General features: G+C 42.4%; 1 long non-coding RNA gene across 2 annotated transcripts in view; it reads left to right on the top strand.

The window, feature by feature from the left end:
* The first annotated feature begins 2,110 nt into the window (after positions 1-2,110).
* The window catches only part of LOC108449071, a 55,628-nt gene continuing 49,157 nt past the window's right edge, over positions 2,111-8,581 (top strand). For both annotated transcript variants that reach the window (XR_001865172.1, XR_001865171.1), the window contains exon 1: positions 2,111-2,236. This is a non-coding gene — a long non-coding RNA (uncharacterized LOC108449071). The remainder of the gene's footprint in view (positions 2,237-8,581) is intronic.

Here is an 8,581-nt window from a genome sequence, read left to right as displayed (position 1 = left end):
AACGAGGCTTATAGGGAAAAGATTCAGTCACAGCCATAGGGCACATCCATCTACTCCAACAAGTGCAGACAGGTCTGAATGCCTCTCTGCCGCTTGCTAGAAAGACAAACATAAGCCAGCTCCAGTCACCAAAATGAAGCGCAGCCCACGAGAAAGCAGGGCTGTGGAGCAGCTTTCTGGCTCAGATGCAAAGCTATGCCAGCATGGCAGACAACTCCAAACCAGCACTGGCATAATGCTCAGCTGTTTGTGCAGATGCAATCACACACACCTCAGGAAACAGCATCCTGTAAGTTGATCCCATTATCTGTGACTAATGCTGCTACTGGCTGCAGTTTTCTGAGATCCAGGCAGCTGTGAGCTCACAGGCTGGAACAGGGGTCTGAGCAGAGCCCTGGGCTCTTGTAGCTGCCAAGGCCCTAAAAACAGTTACCTTTGCTGTTCTCCTCTGAGAAGACAAGTGCCAGACAGCACGTGTAACACATGATACGTATTACAGCTACACAGTGGAGAATGAAAAGCTACCTTCTCTCTCAATTTTTTCTTCCCTCTTGGTGACTAAATGTATTTATACACATGCCCCAACATTTACACAAAACTAGCAGCTCATCTGCTCTATATTTTACTGTTCAGCTCTCAGAAATTCCCAACTTGTGAACCATAGCAGAGTGACAAGTAGTTTAACACATCAGACCAAAGTCACCCCAGCTGCAATGGATTTTTAAAGGACAACATTCAAGGCCTATAGTGATCATTCAGGCTGTTAACGCATTGCTAGCAAGCAGTGAGCACAAGAACTGAGAGGGCTGCACACCTGTCATTTCAAACTGCCAATAGATTTAAGGGCTTTGCAGAAGGTTCTGCTTAACTCAGGATTTTTTCATTTCACTGAAGGTTACTCAAACAAAGGCCTTACTTGAGCTGTGACCCAAAAGAAGAGAGAACAAGGCTCAATGCCAGTGGAATTCAGATGAATGAGGCTCTCAGTAAAGAACTGCAGTGGTGGTGGTATATTTTACTAGCCTAAGTTGTACAGCTCAAAAAGCTCCTTTTGGCATCTAAAACAGAAGTAGAAGATTGCAAATGCAAGCATAAGCTGAAAACATTCACAGATTTATTAAATATGTATCAATTTGATAATCTTTGAAAGTAAAGTTAGCTTTACCTTACTGGAGCAGAGGGAGGGAGGGAGGCAGGTGATAAACTGCCTCCTTCAGTGTCAGAAACTTACAAAAAGACCAAGTAAGAGACAGCATTTTCCAGAGGCTGAAATATTACCTAACATTCAGACAGCAGAGGCTTACGTCAGCATATTTTCTCCTCTTTATCACCCTTTTCTTTATTTGTGCTGCTCACTGGCTACAGCAGGACTGTTTTGGGCCCTGAGCAATGCAGAGCACAACCCCAGGCCTTCAATAGTGATGGGGCAGCAGCCCAGCCCCATGTGTGCTTTCCTTAGTACAATAAGCAAGAGGATGAACTACTTCTTGGGCAGTGTAAAAGCTATGCTCGGGTAAACAGTCAACTTTCTCCACCAGAAAGGTCAGTATCCTAGGTGTTAGGTAATTTCACTACAAATGACCCCCCAACAAACAGAAGCAGACCTGTTTCATGAGTGTGACTTGAATGGAAGTTGGAGTGATGCAATCATTGCCTACAGCTCTCCCTCTTGGGTCTTCCTCTGAGTCCCTACTCTTTGATTCTTGCCACAAAGGGGTGGTATGGGATGCTAGTTTCTCAGACAGGGTCAAGTTATTAATGCTGCATCTGTACAATACTGGGTCTTCAGGAATGGTGAAGTACAACTACAAGAAGCACTGAGCAGCTGCTGGGTGTCTTCCTGCCCAGTGTAACAGCAATGGAGTTGAGATTTTACTACTGCTCCAGTAAGGAGAGATTAACAAAGAAAGGGAGCAGTGCTATTCTGCAGGCAGTATAAGCTCTCTAGGATGGTGCTGTCTCCAGAAAGGCTTTCTCTAACCTCAATTCTTTCTACTTTGCTGGCCAAGTTAATTGAGGGCTAGAGATGAGTGTTCAGCTTCGTAATGAGGCTGGTCTGTTTAAACTCACAGACCCAAAAGCTATCCTGCCAGGACAAGGGGTGAGCCCTTTCAGCTGTGCTTAGTCATGAGTCAGCCCAATATGATCAGAAGAGTTTAGTTTGAAATGATGTCTCTTTGCAGCCGCTATGAGAATGGAGACTACAAGTAATATTAGCAATTTGCTAGCAGACGTGGTGAGCAAATTAAGCCTTAGCTTTTTCTTAAAATTTTCATTTTGTTGTCATTCTTTGGCTACTGCAATTTGAGGTTACTGATGGAATACACATTTGCTTCAATCTATGAATTTTCTGTTTAAATAATATAGCCATGACACATCTCTGCGGAAGCTTGTAAGTAGAGCAGCCAATGTTTGTTAAATATATCAGAAATGAAGATAAAAAACTGCACTGTGCTTTTTGGTGTTCTTTTTGTGTGACTGAATCCAGGCAGGCAGATGACCAGGAGGGAAAACTGTTTACTCATACCAGAGAAAGTGAAAGTACAGGGTTTTATTTAGTACACTTTAGTACTTTATTTAGAGCATTTTATGTTAAAATCAGATGTCTGAGGCATAATAAGCTGTTCTTCCACCTGCAATACCTCCACAAAAACAAAACACTCAAGCTCTAAATTCCCTGAAAGGTAAAGTTTATATGAGGTTATTTCATATTTGATTAGGATGCAGATTCTTCTTTTTATCCTAAGGAGAAAAAAAGCTCTCTTTTTAATAAAAATGTGCTTTTCTAAAAGCAGTCTGATTTTGGTCAAGATACCCTAGATAGGACTATAATTGTTGCAGGAGAAATAATACTCTGCTCTGGACGTTTGTTGGACTGATAGAAATGGCTAGAAATGAGACTATAGCACCCTGGGAAACTGTAAGGCAGAGGAGAAAGCTCTAACAAGGCACTCATGCATCCTGGAGTGTGTAATTATTCTGTCTGAATGCAGTTAAAGGATTTAATTAGTATACAGAAGGCAGCATAGCAGTGGAGTCTTCCTGACTATTGATTTTTAATAAGCTCAGAATAATGAACTGTCTTCAGGAAAATATTATCATAAATTTATTTCCTGTGAAACATTAAGGAATTAAGACAGTGTGACCCTGGGGCTTCCATTTTAACATGTTTTAAATCCCTAAGGCAAGAGTCCCTTTTGACCTTTTTTATTTATGGATTTTTTGGTCTCTTTTTCTTTTCTTTGTAGAGTTTCATGGTCAAGACCTTGCAGTATTTTCTCAGACACTCCTCAGTTAGCCTTTTTAATGTCAATTGTGCATGTGGAGCTCTTCTGTTGTGGATGCAAAAGTGTATTTTGTGTTGCTCTTTCTGGGAAAGTGTCTCCTCCTTTCCTGGGGAGCTAGAATATCGTTCTGTTTTTGTGTTGGTTCAGCCTCATCCCAAGGGTGTATGAATGCTGGAAGAGAAAAAGAACAGGTCTGCATTGCTTCCTAATGCCCAGAGCACTTAGAATTGGTAGCCCCTTGGGATTGCTGCAGTTTGGGTGTTATGGGAAGCACTGGCTCCTTTGAAGAGGTAAAAGTTTTGTTCCTGAAATGTGGTTTCTGGTAGAAATGACGTCCTGCTCTGCCAGAGGAACTTGGGGAAGGCTCTGATGCTCCTGATATCAGCTCTTAACAGCAGCAAGGCAAGGCTGTGTGAATCACCTGTACCAAGATAGAAATATAAATTAGGTGGACAGTAGAAGTCTGAAATTTTTCAGGAACAGAATCCCTGGCCATTTGGTTGTGAGAGCAACAGCCACAGGAAAAAATCTTTGGGAAGGTGCAATGCCTTGAGATTGTTCAGGTTTTTCTGAAAGGGTGGGGGTATGCATTCAAACTCCAAGAGAAAGGAAACAGACAGTCTGGTTTGCAGAGAATAGAGCAAGAAGTAGTGGCACTCCTGCACTGGGCTGTAGATGTTGTGAGACAAAATGCCTGGGCATGTGGTGGGGGTTTTTAGGGACTGGTTGAACAAGCACTCGCCAGGAACGTCATCAGCATCCTGCCCTGGGCAAAAAGGAAAATGAAATTACCTCTTGCAATCCCTCCCAGCTGGTCACTGTGTCATCCTAGAATGGGTGGACACAGGGTGGGAACAACCCTGTATTTTGTGGCGTTGGAGAGTGCAGGAGTGACACAGTCACCTCCCTCCTAATGAGGGAGTAAGTGATCCATCACTCTGTGCAGGATCTGGCAGTCCCATCCTGCATATGTCCTCTCAGAGGCTTTCTTAAAGCCTGTGAGACCCCCTGAGCTTTCTCCTGTGGGGGAAATGCAGCATGAGGTATGTCCTTTATGTTGCTGGCAAGGAACGGGGGCTTTGAGATGGGGGCTTTGTGCATGTGGAAATTCTCAGACAGAAGATGTCCAGGAGCAGGGGAGAAAAAGAAACCTTTAGCAATTGTATCACACTGCTGCTGATTTGAGCACTTCAGTAGAACAGGTCTGGTGAAGGGGCTGTTCTGGTGAATAGGCTCTCAGCAGTGAGGGGCTGGAAAGGTGTTGGTGCTGTGTAATCCCCCTGCAAGAGGCATAGCTGTAATCAAACTGCCTCAAACACATCAAGGCAAGCGCTATGTGCTCACGATGGTAGAAGCCACCACTGGATGGTTGGAGACCTACCCTGTGCCTCACGGTAAATTTGTTCCAGTTTGGCCAAATTTAGAAATATATCCTCTGAGAGAAGGCAGGTCACAACCATCCCTCCCCCACCAGGTTCGGGAAAAATAAATTTTCCTCAAAGGAAAGTGAAGGAGATAAAGACTATTTATTTAACAAACACACGGGAAAAGGATGATAATGCTAAATAATAAAATCTCTCACTGTGGAGAAAAAACCTGGGAAAGTGTTAGAGTTCTCCCTTTGGTCTTCTCAGAGCTGGGGCTTGGCCCAGAGCCCGGCCCTCTGTGCCCAGTGGAAAGTCCTCCTGATGTGCTCTGATGTTGAAGCAGTCCAGCAGAAAAGGGAGGAAATCCAAAATTCCAGGGAAGGAAAAAAGTTCAACTCTCAGAGTCTCTCCAGAGAAAAAGAAGCTGAACAACTGGCCAAAAGCTGACTGGAAAGCAGCAAGCCAGGTGCCTCTTCCCTCCCCTGCCGCAGCTGGAAAAAAACTGCTATCTCTGTGTGACCTTGAACAAGCTGCAAACTGCTTTGAAAAAATTTTGCTCAGTTTTTCCTTCCCCCTCTCAGGCTCAGTTTAAAGGCATAGAAAGGCACAAAAATTAATTTCTGGGCATAGGGCAGCGATAATGGGATACACATCATAAAGTCACCCCAAGACAGTAGCCCAGCTCCTCCATGCCTCTGCATGTAGCTTTGCTACTTTGGTCCTTATGAAAACACAGGAAGGAACATCCTTTTAATTATATTTTTTATTTTCTAGCAAGTAAACTGAGTTTATCTGTATGCACAAAAGACATCTTGATGCTTCCATGTGCTTTGTTAAAAATTTTGCCTTTTGAAATTGACATCCATGGATTGTTGCGTCGAACACACACACTTCTGAGGAAACAACTCAGTAGAAAACTCCTCTAAGATATTCAGAGACTGATATTTGGATAAAACTGTGGAACAGAGGATCAATTTGTGAAATAATTCACTGAAATAATCCCCATGAAAGACATTAAATACTGAGTAATTTTTCATGGGTGTCTTGATGCACCTATTTCATTTTATTAAGTGCCTGTTAACTTGAAAATCATTTTCTGCTGGTACTTTTGATAGAAAGGAAGTCTGTGTAGTGTTAATCTGTTTGGGGCTGCTCTTGAGACTCACCCAGCTCCTGCTCACAGTAGCAACAGGGTGCCCACTGCCTATAAATGCTGAACATTTTAGTTCTTGTAAGCTCTACTTTTTTTCTATTCTGTTTTCTTCAGGAAACTGTCGCAAATTAACCCAAGTGACAACATGAAGTAACAATTTTTCATGAGGCTTCCTGGCAGCTTGGCCAGCCAGGTAGATGTATGTCATCTGTGGCCTTTAGCACTGCTTCTCTCTCCTTTACTTGCTTTCCTCAGCAGCAGTTTGACATGATGCAACCTCTTAAAAGAGTCACAGCCTGTAAAAACTGAACCCATCCCTCGGATAATAGTGTTACTTTAGCTCCTGCTCCTCCCAAGGGCTTCAAATTTGCTCACTTTTTAATCCCAACTATCAAAATGGAAGCAATAGTCACAGGAAAATTTGGCTTATTTTTGTGCAGTAGACTTGTAAGATCACCAGTTCTGGATTGGAATAGGGGATATTTTGTGGTCTGCCTGTAGGAATAGTTGAGTCCTGTGGACTCAATGAATTGCTGTCAGGATGTTACTAACTGCTACAGTCAATAGCGAAGGTCTCTTCTGACAGCAGCTCCCTGCTTGCTGCTGCAGATGAGGCAGTTTCTCAAGGCTGAAATGCCACACGTGGGAACAGGAATATGTTGGGCCACCTGTGTCCTGTAGGGAAGAAACCACATTTGCAGAGGCAACAGTTTAAACAGAACTTGCACAATAGATGCTAATTAGCTGCCCTAGAAAGCTCTGTTATGACAAAGGCCCATTCACCTTTGCCAGCCTGAGACACGGGACGTGCCCAGGGAGTTTCTTCTTGGCACTGCGTGCTGCCACTTAGCAAATCCTCATGGCCTTCAGGTGACGCAGATGCACAGGGATGTTTCTCTACATGCAACTCAGCTCTCTGCTTTCAGCCAGGCTTCTGCTCATTGGGACTGTCTGCTCATGCTCTTGGATTTATTTCAATTCTTTCAGGCTTTCTTTGTTTTCCTCTGTTTCTCTTGGCAGCACACAGATGAATACAACTGTGTTTCAGCCCACTCTAAAATCCTTTTATTTGCAACTGGTTCCCAAAAAAATACCTGAATTCCGAATTTGGGTTGAGAGCTTTTTTATTCCTTTGCTGGAGTGTTAAGTTTTCAGTGATCCGGGACGTTAATACCCTTGATTAAACTGCCCTGGTGCACAAAGGATTTTGTTTTCCTTAAATGGACTGAGGAATGGTGATCAGAGTCCTCTCATCTCTCACAAGGTCTTTTTGAGCTCATGGATGGAAGAGAGCTTGAAGGTAGTTAATTTATATCACAGAACAGGTATAAATAAATTCTCCAACTAACTTGAATGAAATGATAGATTAATTCTTACTGTTGCATTTTATCTGCTGTATGAAATATCCTGAGTGACTTTTGGTTGAATTTGCTCCAGAGAAAGCCTTAGTAAAAGAAATTAAGTTATGCTTGGTTTGGTCTTCAAACCCTGAGCTGACCCTAGTTCACTTGACAATGCTTTTCAGTGCTTTGAGGACTCTTTAGACCTTCAAGCATGTAATGCAGTTGGCATGAGTTTACAGCCCTGTTTTCTGATGTGAGGAATACTTTCATTCCAGTCCAGCAGAGCACTTGCCTACCTTTTCTATTCTAAGATTACAAATAGTTTCACTGCAGTTGTTGGGACTATTGGCAGGCAATAAGCTGCAGGCATGCTGCAGGAGTGCAAGCCTTTCTATGGTTTGGAGACTACAGCTTTGCACAACTTGGATTGTGCTTAGCAGGGTTTGGGATTTTTTTGACTGTTTTTGTAATATTTCCTTGCATCAGAAAAAGAAGTAGTTTCATGAGTTATAATCCATTAGTAGAGTAGTCAACACCTGCAGCAAAATTTGCAATCTAATGCAAGAGAGTTATTACTCCGGAAGAAGTTTGCATACCTAATAGGTCATGAAAAGGAAGAGAACACAAAAGAAACCCTTTTTGACCATGTCTGTTCTAATCTTACAGTGGTTGAAAATCCTTCTGACTGTTAACTGTCAGTAATTTAATCCAACTCACAGAAGGATGAAATTATGAACAGAAACCAATCCTTCCAAGCCTGAGGCACAGCCACTCAGTATGGGCTCTGTCAAAGAGGAAGCTGCTGTAGCACACAGTGGCAAGAGAAACAATTACCTGTTATTTTGTTTCTTTATTTGCTTGTTTATACACCAGAAATGTTATTTTAACGGGCTAAACTAGTGATAATACTGCTTGAGCACCCACACGCTGGCACTATCACTCTGAGACAGGGATGGAAAGGAAAAGAATCCACTGCTTTGAGGACAAAAATGGGCAAATGCGCTAAGCTGTCAGCTCCAGATTTCATGTATTTTTATATAAGGACTTTTGAAGAGAGGAATATGAATTGAGAGGGAAAGTGAACGTGAAATACAATTACATATCAGTAATTTTCAGGTGGTTTCCCTTTTCCATGGGTGTAAAAATGTGTTCAATTGCACTTTATTTCATTTTTCTTTTTGTTTAGAGATCCGTGCTTTTATAACTTTGAGGCAATTCTGAAGACTCTTCCTCTAGTTTCGGCGCAGACCCAATATCTTCATAAAAATATATAACATTGAGTACTCAGTAGCCACCTGAAATCAGTTGTCAAGCTCCATTTTTAATTACAGACCATCTACCATGTTCATCATGACGATCTTGCTAAAGTTCTCAATTCTCCCTTTAATTTCTGTTTAAAATATTAGAGAGCCCCTGAATGAAATACTCTTT

This window comes from Corvus brachyrhynchos, unplaced genomic scaffold (assembly GCF_000691975.1).
Source record: "Corvus brachyrhynchos isolate BGI_N302 unplaced genomic scaffold, ASM69197v1 scaffold310, whole genome shotgun sequence".
NCBI lineage: Eukaryota > Metazoa > Chordata > Aves > Passeriformes > Corvidae > Corvus > Corvus brachyrhynchos.
This window is presented reverse-complemented; position numbering and strand designations above follow the sequence as displayed.